This window comes from Gorilla gorilla, chromosome 16 (assembly GCF_029281585.2).
Source record: "Gorilla gorilla gorilla isolate KB3781 chromosome 16, NHGRI_mGorGor1-v2.1_pri, whole genome shotgun sequence".
Classification (NCBI taxonomy): Eukaryota; Metazoa; Chordata; class Mammalia; order Primates; family Hominidae; genus Gorilla; species Gorilla gorilla.
The window spans coordinates 35,975,372-35,989,578 of NC_073240.2; the positions used below are offsets into that span (position 1 = coordinate 35,975,372).

Consider the following 14,207-nt stretch of genomic DNA (forward strand, 5'->3'; position numbering starts at 1 on the left):
ATTGGTCTACTCTTCAGCTATCATCTCTTTTAGCAAGACATTCATGAATTCCCAGGCTGGGGAGAAAAAGGCTCCAGTCATACATTCATTCCTAAAATATTTATTGACTATCATGTATGAGTCAGGCAATGAATCTCTGAGGGCCAATACAGCTTAAGGAAGAATATGTTTGGAGTGACACATTCTAATAGAGATATCTACCGTAGATACCTCAGGTAGCCTACACTAGCCTTTCATTGTCCCCTGGTCAAGACATCTTCCCCTGCAACAAATTGTTTGATTTTTTTGTTTGTTTGCTTATTTTCACTTAAATCAATTCCTTGTATATTGTCTTCAGCTAGTAATAGAACAACTACAGCATTATTCTCACCAAGATGCTTCACAGAATTTAGACAACATAGTATTCAAGAATATAATATTATTCAACTCATTTTATCAGCTATTGCTTCTCCAAGCATATCCCCAACTCTTCCATTCTCTTTTTATATAAAACTAATTTTCTAGTTCGTTGTTTGTTTTTGCTTCTCCTTCTACATGATTCAGCTTCTGCAAATAGTTTTTCTTTTTGTTTTTAAATGAGCCTGGATCTTGCTCTGTCACCCAGGCTGAAGTGCAGCAGTGCAATCATAGCTCACTACAGCCTGGAACTCCTGGGCCCAAGCAATCCTCCTGCCTCAGCCTCCCAAGCAGGTGGGACTACAGTTATGTGCTGCTACAACTGGCTAATTTTTTTATTTTTACTTTTCTGTAGAGACAAGGTCTCACTATGCTGCCCAGGCTGGTCTTGAACTCCTGGCCTCAAGTGATCCTCCCACCTCAGCCTCTCAAAGCACTGGGATTACAGGTGTGAGCCACCATGCCCAGCAGTTTTCACAAATAGTTTTTGAAGAAGCTCAGTCTTGGCAGACTGTGCTGGGTTGTCATGCTGCCACTGCCACTGTGCCAACCCTTCAGATCTCAATGAGGCTGGGTGATGCTCCAGAATGGGAGATGAGCCAATCTGGGAGCAGATTGGATCCAGCTTCATTCAGCATTACTACCAGTTATTTCGTAATGATAAAACCCAACTAGGTGCAATTTACATTGATATGCCATGCCTTACATGGGAAGGACAGCAATTCCAGGGGAAAGCTGCCATTGTGGAGAAGTTGTCTAGTCATCCCTTCCAAAAAATCCAGCACAGCATCACAGCGCAGGACCATCAGCCCACGCCAGCTGCATCATCAGCCTGGTTGTGGGCCAGCTTAAGGTGGATGAAGACCCCATCGTGGGGTTCCACCATATAGATGTTCCTGTTGAAGAACATCAACAATACTTGGGTTTGCACCAATGACATGTTCAGGCTTGGCCTGCACATCTTGAGCTGATCTCCTGAATATCATCTTCTTCTTCTTCTTCTTCCTCTTCTTCTTCTTCCTTCTTCCTTATTCTTCTTCTTCTCCTTCTCCTTCTTCTTCTCCTCTTCTCTTCTTCTTCTTCTTCCTCTTCCTCTTCTTCCTCCCCCTCCCCCTCTTCCTCTTCTTCTTCTTCTCTTCTTCTTCTTTCTTCCTCTTCCTCTTCTTTCTTCTTTCTTCCTCTTCCTCCTCCTCCTCCTCTTCTTCTTCTTTCTTCCTCTTCCTCTTCCTCTTCTTCCTCTTCCTCCTCCTCCTACTCTTCTTCTTCTTTCTTCCTCTTCCTCTTCCTCTTCCTCTTCTTCTTCTTCCTCCTCCTCCTCCTCTTCTTCTTCTTCTTTCTTTTGAGTCAGAGTCTCACTCTGTCACCCAGGCTGGAGTGCAATTCTGGCTCACTGCAAACTCCATCTCCCAGTTTCAAGCAATTCTCCTGCCTCAGGTTCCCGAGCAGCTAGGACCACAGGCGCCCACCACCATGCCCAGCTAACTTTTTGTATTTTTAGCAGAGATGGGGTTTCACCATATTGGCCAGGCTGGTCTCAAACTCCCGTCCTCATGATCCGCCGCTTTGGCCTCCCAAAGTGCTGGGACCACAGGCATGAGCTACCACACCCGGCCCCTGAATAACTTCTTATATGGTTCTTCCCACCCCATCAAACCCAGGGAAGGGTCCTCTAGAATCCTATTACCAACACCAAAATATGTTCAACCTAAAGTAAAAACAATGGCCACCATTTCTAGCAAGAAAGATGGTTTACTTTTTTCACTGGGCACAGATAGTACACACACACACGCGCACGCACACACACACACACACACACACACACACACACACACACACGGAGTCTTAGACAACTTCTGAATGCCCTGGAAAATGACTTTCGACATCCAATATGTAAGATAAAAGCCATAACAATATAAATTGATGGTGGGGAGAAATGGTTCTCCAAAAATTACACTAGTGATTCTTCTGGGTCTCTTTATCTTTATTTTTGCTGTAGTAATTTGAGATGTTTTATTCTTTCATTAAGCATAAATTTTAAAATCCATTACTTTTAATCCAGTTCGGAGGGGCCAACAGGACAGAACACTATTTCTTTTCAGGACATAGTTCTCTTCTGGTAACAGGGAAGCTTTCCATTTCAAGTGTGATCTGATTATCTCCCACAGTCAAACTATTGACTTTTCTCTTTTGTCATCTATCCTCACTCATCAGCTGCCCCATACTTTCAGAAACTTTGAGAGCTTGATGACATCCCAACCTAATAAGCATACAATATAATCTTATCACATATTTACAAATAATGGCTTTTCCATATAATATATACAACAAGAAACCCTTCTAAATCATCCATGAGGAATAAACTTAACATGTGCGTAGAGGAAATTAAGTGCTGCTTTTTTTCCCCCTAAGGTAAAATGTGTTATTTGGCTAAATTTTTATCCTGAAATAGTCCAAGGAGATGTGTCTACATTACGGACTAATAGATTGCAAAAATTTTCTGGACAATAAAAATGGCGATTTAAATATTAATGAAAAGAAAAAAGTGAGAGCACTTACTGTTTTATTTATTTACCTTATAACTTCAGAAATATTTTACAATATAAATTATATATATAATAAAAATTATTTTGTAACAGCCAGTAGACCTATATTTTGGGGGAGTGGTGAGCTTGGAAAAATGAATGAAAGAAGAAATACTTCCTTTCCCTACAGTCCTAGTAAAAGGACTTCAGGGGTTGCATGGCAAGTTTGAGCCAGAAACAAGTATGATGACTTTTGTATTAAAAAAAGCAAACCTATGACAGATATAAAAGGAAAATTCATGGGTGAAGTCTCCAAAATTTTTTTTTTTTTTTTTTTTTTTGAGACAAGGCTTCATTCTGTCCTCCAGGCTGGAATGCAGTGGTGCAATCACAGCTCACTGCAGCCTTGAACTCCTGGGCTCAAGCAATCTTCCTGCCTCAGCCTTCCAAGTAGCTAGGACTATAGGTGCACACCATGCTCAGCTAATTTTTTCATTTTTTCTAGAGATGAGGTCTTGCTATGTTATGCAGGGTGGTCTCCGACTTCTGGGCTCAAGTGATCCTCCCACTTTCATCCCTCAAACTGTTAGGATTACAGGTGTGAGCCACCATGCCTGGCCTAAAATGTATATACATTGGGATGCATTCGAGATATCTCCCTGGTCAGGATAAAAAATATTGTATCTAAAATTAGTATGTTTTATTCCTACCCTTGATTTCTTCCTATTTTCCAGTACCAATAACTTTTCAAAGAACTTATAGTAGTCATTTGATATGGTTTGGCTGTGTCCCCACCCACATCTCATCTTGAATTGTTGCTCCCACAATTCCCACGTGTCGTGGGAGGGACCTAGTGGGAGGTAATTGAAACATGGGGGCAGGTCTTTCTCATGCTATTCCCATGATAGGGAATAAGTCTCACGAGATCTGATGGTTTTATAAAGAGGAGTTCCTTTGCACAAGCTCTCTCTCTTTGCCTGCTGCCATCCACATAAGATGTGACTTGCTCCTCCCTGCCTTCCACCATGATTGTGAGGCCTCCCCAGTTATGTGTAACTGTAAGTAAATTACAGTTTCTTTCTTTTGTAAATTGCCCAGTCTTGAGTATGTCTTTATGAGCAGTGTGAAAATGGAATAACACACCATTTTTCTCTAAAGAAGTACTTTTCAAATTAAAATTTTCAACGAAAATTAAGTAATTACTTAATCTATTTCTTTTATATTTACAAATAAATAGTATTGAATTAAGTGGAAATTTGTTTAGCTAACATTCTTGTTTACTTGAGGAAGTTACCTGTATGTCCAGAAATATCTAGACTAGATTTCTCTGGCACATTCTTCCTGACGAGATTCTGGACTGACTCAATTATCATTTTATCTTTGAGTTTTTTTTTGTTTTTTTGTTTTTTTTTTACCTGAGACCACTTGTTCACTATAAAGAATCCTAAAGAAATAACTCTGAAATGATAAGAGCTCATAGAGGCAGCTATTAAAGCTGGGGCAAAATGGAAAAATCATCCAAATGCTATTAATAATCTTTGAGGCAATGAACTTATTAAAGACAAGCTAGTGAAAGCAGAATGGAAAACAAATATAGTTTGCTTCATGAATTCACCTGTCCTGGGTAAAAAACATCACTTTATTGTCAAATAAATATTTGAGTTTCATCACAGACTAGGTAGATTAAAAAACACAAACTACTAACCCTTCCGTTAACATGAAAATTGCCAGGTACTACAATACTGTAGCAGCAGTGAATTTTCCAGACAAACACCAAGAACTGGATCCAGTCCAGATGTGATGATAGCACATTAATAAGCTAATTCCTTTAGCTACCTCTTCATTTTCTGAGACTCATTCGCAGAGTGGCAATGCCATTAACTCTGGATGAGGTGCTTTGCCCAATGAATACCTCTTGATTAAATCATTGATTGGGCCTTCTCTGCTCACTTCACTCTCCATCCCTATGGGAAATAAACTCTTGCACAGCATCCTTCAAAGGACACAGAATAGGCAACATAAGCAGTAGGAGCATATAGTGACTAAATGAACAAATGACTGAATAAATAGTTCATAAGACATTGAGAGTTAAACTAGCATTGCTAGGTTAGTGGTCATTATCTAGAGTAAAAGAATTGTAAAGTCTAAAGACAATAAAAATATTGATCTATCCAGTACATTATCCTGTTTATTCAATTTAGAAAACTTTGTCTGAAAAGGTAAATTTAAATCCTTAGTTTATTAAAATTTTTGGGAGGGGACTGGTGAGATGTATACTTATTTGAAAAAGTTTTTCTTTTTTAAATTATCTATCATAATTTTCTGCTAAGAGAACTAAGAGGTATTTTTGTTCTCCCCTGAAGATTATCTAAGAGTATTATGGCTTTGCTATTTAGGGGAAAATGCTAGAAAACTTCTGACCAAGGCAAATTATCTGTCACTGTAAGCACATTTCCTCTGAGGAAAGGAATTTCATGGGAGAAGCAACAGGTGCCTTTTCTTTTTTTGACGCAGTAGTATACAGCAAAAAGAAGACAATAGAAAAAAGTTGTTAAAATGTGACACAAGACTGAAGTCTACAATACCAACTCTCAATGAAATAAATATCGTACAGAATATCCACAATGTTGAAATTGGGCTGAAATGTTACAACTCAGTAAACAGGCTTTATTTAAAAAAATCTTTTTATGAGTCAAGAGATGATATATTAGAAAAATAATGTTCACAAAAAATCTAGTTTTTAACAACTGGCACCACAAAGCACTTATTATCTCTGATTAGTAAAACAGTTTGTTTGAAAGCAGTCAGTTTTGAAGATTACAGACAGGAGGGCAAGTTTAAAAACATATGAGGTTTATACAGAGGGCTATTATTTTACAAACAACAAATGATTTAAAATAGTCTGAACTAACATTATTTGCAGTCACTTTCATGTTACAGAACTCAATAAATAATGTTTTTTAAAAACTTCGCACAGTTCTTCTTGATCTACTTGTAATTGTAGGGCATTATTAGTTTCGTGTGTATCATGTTTCCAGATCTGAGTGTTGAAAGATTTATTCATGTTGAGCCGTGCCCCAGGGTAATTTTAGTTTTCATAAAACCTAATTCTACAATTATAACCATCTGAGAAAATGAATATTCTTCCTACGAACAGCGTAGTAAGAAGATACATTTTTATTATAAGCCTGATTTTCACAAGTGATTTTTTTTTTCATTTTCCTTAAACTCCTCACTTAAATTTTTTTTTCTTATTAGACCCTCAACCCACAAATGTTCAACTGTCATAAAAGATCAGTGTTACTGAACTGCCGGCATTAATCTTTTGTTTGAAATGTATAAAGACAAATAAAGGAGACATTGCAAAATGTCTTTGTGCAGTAGAAGCAGATATTGAAATGATAAATAACATAACCTGTAAACACTAGCTATAATGTTCTTGGATAGAAGAAATTTCTAAATATCAAAGACAGTGGCATCACTGTCAGGTACTCCATAAATAAACCATGGACAATACCTGACACTGGACCTTTCATTCTTGCAATGCTATGCTAAATAAGCATGCTCCCCTTGCCTGTCTGAATTCTATATGCCCATTTCCAGAAATGCTGCTGCAGATAAGTAACAGTGTCATGTTCATTTTGTCAACTACATACTGATTATCCTTTCCTATCTGTAGTTTGGGAACATTATCACGGTCAGATGCAAATTCTTCCCTAATGTAGCTATATTTCATAATTTCTATAAGGGGCTTTCATAAATAAACTTTGCAGAAACACACACGTATTTTCCAAGATTTTACCTTTAGCAAAAAGGAAAGGTTTACCAGTAAGATTTTACTTTTAGGGAAGATTTTACTTTTAGGAAAAAGGAAAGACTTACCAGTAAGGTTTTGGAAATGTAAAACCAAAAGGAGAATAAGTCTAGTCATTCATTGTATGTATTTTCATTTAATCACTAAAAATGTGATATTTGAGGATGACATATCTAATTTTTTTTGAGGTATGTTTACAATGACCCTACTTTCTCTACCTTCCTAACCGCTTCCTATTTATTTTATTTTGACAAATTACTTATGAAGCATTTGCAACTGATGCACATATCACAAAATTATTTCTGCCAAGCTTCCTCTGTGACCTGCCCGTGGGACATGACATGCTCCAAGATGCATCGCTCTATCAACCCGCATTTTTCCAGGACAATGCAAATTATGACAAATCCCATCATCCTGCATTATGTGCTTCATGCTAATCTCACTAATTCTAAAGAATCAGGAGAGCTTGTTGTTCTGCTGAAGGGCATACTGTCTGATTGAATGATAGGAAAACATTTGCCATCCCCTTCTCACAATCCCAGCTGTGGCCACCACTGCCCCACTTCTGCCAGGCAACCGCTCTTGCTGTGTAACTTCCATATCAGAATTAGCTTTACATCAGCTGAGCTTTTTAACAGGAAACTACACATCACCAAAAAAAGATAGTTCTAAAGTCCAGAAAATAAAAGGCTTTTGGGGGTAAAATGAAAAGAGGAAATTGTATTTTTACCGACTGTTGGATACCTGTATTCATTTCTACTTATTTTAAATGAAGAATAAAATCAAACTTATCATTTCTATGATAAAAGCCAGATGGTTTCTAGACTTAGAAGTTTCTGGCTGCTGGATCACTACAAATGAGATGGCTCTTAAAACAGCTAACCTTGAGGACAATTCCTCTGGGCTTCAGAAGGTGGCAGTATTACTACATGAAACAAGCTTAAGGTTTCCGTGCTATTCCATGGCCACATTGCTGAAATAAACATGTTTAATTCCCAAAGAAACATATATTTTATCCCCTGGCATAATTTACTTATAACATTAAAACTCAAACATGGAGCAATTTGTAGCAATAACCATGATTATGCTGTTAGTGGCCCAAATGTCACTGTCTAGATTAGGCTAAATGATACCTAGCACCGAAGAGCTTCTGTGATTTATTTTTTATGATCATGGGTAGAACTTGCATGCTTAAAAGGCTCACCAGACAACTGCCTTCAATAAATAAAAAAGGATGAAAAGATTGAAAGAATCTCATATTATTGTTCAGAGATGTGATTGTAAAAAATTGTCATAGGAATGAGGCAAATTTTAAATCTCAGAGACATTTTGAGAAAAAGAGGTAAATATCTTGAGCATTTCTAATGTTATGTTTTAGATTCTAGACTATTTTGCTGAAAGCAAATAACTCCTCTTATAAATTAAAATGTATCTAAACTGTTTTGTCCTTTATGAATGTTTCCTGAAATGTCAGAACAAAATAAAGGTTTTAAATACATGTAATGCACTAAAATTGATTATTTTAGCTACTTTTAGAAAATGTAGTAAATATAAATCTGCTGATAAATGTTACGACTAAAATACCCTATTCAAACCTTCAATAATTTACTTTTGGGACTTCTGGTCTAATGCGTACTTCTACCTGAAAACTATATTGTAGGCTCTTTTGGCCATTATCATACATTAAATTGAAATTGTTATGCATACTCAAAATAAAAGTAAACCACACTAAAGTTGAAAAGAAACGTAAACCATATTAACTAAAGTTGGAAAGGTTTTGCAATGAACACACATTTTATCACTTACTAAAACAAGGGCAAATTTAAGTCAGCATTTACATCTGTGCCTTAATGGAATGTTGCATAATTGGTTTAATGTTTTAGTGAGTCCTTAGATGAGCTTAGTATGTACACAGCACAAATCAACATTAAGGTATTACAAAGAAGAGACAGGAAGATCTTTAGCTTTCTACTTTACTTCCAGCGAGACCCAATCCCCTCAGAGGAATATGACTATGTGAACATCATTTCTGCAAAGGCATTGGGCACACCCTGCACATGCTGTAGCTTGTTGACATGAACCAGGGCAGGCAGACACCAATAATACATGAAGTGCGGTTCAGAGGCAATTAGGATCAGTTGTCAAGGCCAGGCCATTAATGAAAGAACATGTCAGAGGAGCTGGAGACTTCAATGGTTGAGGGCAAGAAGGCGATTTAGTGTGACAGATCGAGTCCTTCCAATGTCCTCAGTGGTACATGCTAATACCAGCCTTAACAACCTTTTGTGGCAGTGTATAATGTGACTAACATGGACTTTGATTCAGCAAAATGACTGCTGCCACTGTTAGTCTGTCTCATTTCGAACAACAGTAAAAGCATTGCTACAAATAATTACCCACTTCCGTCCCCCTTTCTGCCACTTAAAGCATCCGCCCTTTGTGCATGCCATAGTTGTTTGTTGCCAGAAGGTTAGGATGTTTATCACTTTTGGTTTGTGTGATACTTTTTTTTTTGTCAGCACATATAATCCCAAGTAACTAATTATAATATATTTTAGAAGGCAAAATAATTAATTAAACCTATCACATTCTCGTGTAGTTATTAACAATTTCCAACACAAGTAAAATATGTCTAAAAGAAACAATATCCACCATGTAACTTACAGACAATAACTGAAGTTGCTTACCTAGGCTCCAAAACGATTAGCCAAAAACTAACCTAACATTCAAAGAAGTAAACGCAGGAGCATTACAGAAAAATCACCCACTGCCATTTTTTGTTAAGTTTCACAATTTGACAGTGATTTAAAATAAAAACCTACATGCCTACAATCTGAAAATCAACAATAAGTAGGAAAAATATATTAAACATTGGTTAGTAATCCAGGTAAATTACAACAAGGGATGGCTAATGGTTTTGGAGCCTAGGTAAGCAACTTCCTTTATTGTCTGTGAGTAACTTACATGGTGGACATTGTTTCTTTTAGACACATTTGACTTATGTTAGGAATCCTTAGAAACTACATGAGAATGGGATAGGTTAAATTATTTATTTTACCTTCTAAAATCTATTATAACAAATTACTTGGGATTATACATGCTGACAAAAAATAAGCATCACATAAACCAAAAGTGACAAACATCCTAACCTTCTACAGATTTTTATGTTATGACAAAACTCCACAGCATCACACTCTTGTCTTTATGGAGGCCTGTTATTTGTTAATTTTTGGCTCTTCTTTCATATTTTATGCTCATTTGGATAAGATATTCTTATGAAGATGAAAATTAAGTCAGAAGAAAAATGGCTTAAATTTTCTTATAATCTCTTAATGTTCTCACCTCCTCCCAATTTTCCAGGATTTACTTCCAGCATCTCAGCTACAAAAGATGATGTGATATCTTAGGCTTAAGGTGATAGCTCAGCCTTGTCTGCCTATGAATGACTAGACAGATATGAAGAAGGGTATGTGGATAGAGATTAACGGAAATTATATTGTCAGGTAGGTACTTTCTTGAGAGATATATATTTTTTTCTGGGTCTTATTTTTCTTCTTTTCTGAGATAGTCCTCACTTTATTTCCTATTTCATACACCACTGTTCTCTTCTTTTGCTATTTTCTTCAGTTCTCTTTGCTCACTTAGTTTTTTTCTGACCTTAGTCACTGCCACTCTACTCCTCTAATACTTAATTCATTTCCAGTCTTCTTGCTTCCTCATATAAATGCTTTTTCCTCCTTTCTCAGGAGAGCTTTCAAAACTGAGCCCTAAAAGGAGAAGTAGTCTAAAAAAATTATCAACACAAATATCTAAATGTTCATGTAATCTCAAAAAGCATTCTCATAAATCATTTATTTTTTGATGAAAATTTGGGAAAAAATTACCATGCTAAAAATGTATTCTTTATAGTTGTATTCAAAGTAAACATGCTCCAGACACCTGATAGTGTTATTAACTTATTGTTACATTAACCACATACCACAAATGTAAATTGTCTACCTGGTCCTAACCAATAATAAATATATCTCATTCTAAAGAGAGATTCAGTAGATCAATGATCTACTCTTGGTTATTCTGCAAGATATCCAGCTTAACATTAGCCCTCCAAGTCTGGGTCTGCCATGAGACTGATACTTCTGTACCTTGATATGAGAATATTTGATATTATTTTCCCTGCTAAATGTTCAGGACTAATATGATAACAGAATTTGTTCAACTGGTGACTGGGATAGGTCTTCATTATTTTTTTCGGCTGCTGGCCTTCATGACATGGAAGTAGGACTACAGAGCTAAAAGTCAATACTGCAAAGTTAGTGATGATTTTACCCACTGGTAGGATCAGGATTTTAGAAAGTGCCAAAATGAAAATAATTTTATATTTATTCATTTGAACAACAGAAAATGCATATTTTTAAAAATGAAATGCTGGGAAACTTGCTACTTTTTAGAAAATGTACTTTTTTAAAAAAGTGAACAACTTTTTTGAGATGGCTTTTGAAACTCAGTTCAGTTTCTCACCCTTTGCCTGAAAATCTGGCATTTCTCATCTGTCGTAATATGTTTACTTTGAATATAACATTTTAAAGGTATTATTTTGCCTCCTAAAAACTTACTCCTAGGTTTGTTTTCCTTTACAAGCATAATTATATTTAGTTTCTTCAATCATTATCTCATATTTTAATAATATGCTGCCATTTGGGTACAGCTATAACCATAATAATGAACATAAGGTTCAAAGATCACTAGATATATAGATGGCATGAACCATTAGCAAGAAATATTCTACAGCATAGAGATCACACATTTTAAAAACTCTGAAATTCACTATAGAATTTGCTATTCTGACTAAGGCAGCTTTCTGTGTAATTAACATAAATCTCTTTATAAAACATGCTAGTTTTAATAACAAATAGGGACTTTTTCCAGGAAAAATAAAGAATAGAGCACAAATAAAATTGTAATATGAATAATTTAGTTTTCTCTTTCTCATATCTCATAATGACATTGTGCAGCTATAATGGACCTAAACCGGAACTATTTTCTTTAAAAAAATAGGCTTATCTCCTTTTCCTGTATGCCATTGAAATTCATATCATCACTTCCACACAAAAACACATAATTAATCCTAATTGTTTCCAACACTCTGAGCAGCAGAAGTGGAGTCTGTGGTTTCTCCTTTTATGTGTGTTGAGTCTTTCTGGCCACAAGGGCACCATTTAGTAAATTACTTCCTCCAAAACGCTGACCAGTGCCCTCTTGGCCTGAAAGAGTTAGTGTAGTTGCAAGAGGTGAGCCACTGAATTCCTTTGTGACAGAAAGATGAAACTCAGTGATTGCTCAGGGGTGTCCTATTCTGCTACTGAATGATGATCTAGCAAGGGGGAAAAATTGCTTCTGAAATGCAGGTCTTAATAAGACAAAGTAAGAGGATGCACTGTAAACGCACAGAGGTGGTGGATGTGAAAGGAATGTAATGGTGTCCCTGACTGGTGCAGAATTAAAATGGAAACAGAATGAAATCTTCCCTAGTGGTGATTCTTCAACTTTGTTAGGACTTTTGTCCAAGATTAGCTAATTCTGCATCATTGTCTTATTTATCTTGGGTGACACTTGTTAGCATAAGGGGCACAGTTACCATAAAACCATTGGCAATCCAACCTCTAGCCTCTAAGTCCTACTCAGTAGGGAGAGAGCTTCACAACTCAGCCAGTCCAGTTGTTTGCTCCAACTTTGACTAACTCAGCCCTTTCTCAGTGAACTGGCTTTGGCACGGCCACACTCCTCAAAGTGCCCTAGTTCCTGAATTGACTCCGTATATAGCCAGTTGTTTCCCTGCTTTGAAAATGCTGTAATGCCACTCCTATTCCCCTTTCCTCCTACTCCATCCCTGACCCAAATGCCCCTCTTGTTTCCTGAATCTATCCTACTCCCTCAGTCCTTGAAGAACTATAACAATTGTTTCCTTAGTTAGGACTAGATTCTTGAGGGAGTTGCCTTTGAAGCTGCCTTAGACTTGCTGTTCCCCTAAATTTCCATTTCATATCCCTCTGGCGATTACTGTTGCTATTAATATAGTCTTTAAATAGTTCTTTGCTTTCAGACAGTAGGTTTGTAGTATTGTCCTTTCAAGATCAGTTGGGTCATGACCATGAGGATTGAGCTGTAGACCCTACTAGTTGCAACAAGAAATCCTCCTTGCAACTTCAACAGTACCTCCTGTTGGTTCTCTTTAGTCTCCTTTGCCGTTTTTTTTTTGTCTTCAATGTCTGCTAACTCTGATTGTATTAATTCATTAAATTTATCTTTGTGTGCACCTATTACACACTATATACTGTGCTTGAGATACAACAGTGAACCAAAACAGTTATAGTCCCTTTTACACAGAGCCTAGTCTAGCAAAGGAGTCAAACTTAATAAAACAATCCCACAGATAGATATAAAACTGCAGCTGTGACATATGAGATAAAGGTGAGGTGCAAAGAGCTATAAGAACTGGATCAGGGAGGCCACTGGAGTGAGGGAAGGTTTTCCTAAAGCTATGAGACTTGTACAGAAATCAAAGAGAAGACAAACAGCTAGTTAGTCAGGAACAGGATGAGATACGTGCAAAGGTCCTGTTGCATGGTGAGTTCACGGGGCTCAGTGACATTGCCTTTCCTCACAGTCCCAATCCTCCCTCCTAGTGCCATGTCAGCTATTCAGAGTTGAAGGGCAGTTGCTGGAACTACCCTGCTCGCAGGGAGGCTGCTCTTCCTTAACTAACACACCACGATCTCACCTCTGCGAACTAGCTAAGAAACCAAGCCTGTGAAGAAGGCTAATATGGGCCATTACCCACTTTTCATTGTGTTACCATCAAAACTAACCAGGCCCACATTTAATTTCAGTCCAAGCCTCCCAAGTCATTTTCATTAAACCCATCTGCTACCCATCTCTGACCTCCCAAAGCCTTTCCTTGGACCCTATGGAAATCAGAATCTCTCAGTAACAAAATCCCCCCAAATCCACAGTTATTTCTGTTGACTTTTTCTTCACCTTTTTGCTCACAGTGAAGACAGGACTCTAAGTCTGCATCTTTTCCTGAGTACTTCAAAATGAAAGTTGCTTTATCTTTCCCACCCGCATTCTAGGACCTGGAGGTAATGTGTCTTCTCTAGCTCTTTAAAATCTCCAGTCTCTTAGAAGCACAAACCACTACCAGACTACACCACCACTTTCATTGTCTTCCTCCATGCCATTACTCCTGTCATCATCCTTGATGGCTTCCACATCTGGGTAGATAATCCATCTGACACTGTGGACTCTCAGGTGTCTGAATTCTACAATACCAACAATCCTTTCCTCCACCCCACACCAATCACTCATTCCCATGGTCACCAGAGCTGTTTTCAGAATGCAAAGTCTGATCCATTAGTAATCATAAAAATCAATTTAATGAGTTATAACCCGTTTTTTTCCTTTTAAGTAACATAGAA

General features: G+C 37.2%; 1 pseudogene; it reads left to right on the forward strand.

Moving 5' to 3' along the window:
- The first annotated feature begins 940 nt into the window (after positions 1–940).
- Positions 941–1,425, forward strand: LOC109023529 (nuclear transport factor 2-like; annotated as a pseudogene).
- The last annotated feature ends 12,782 nt before the right edge of the window (positions 1,426–14,207 follow it).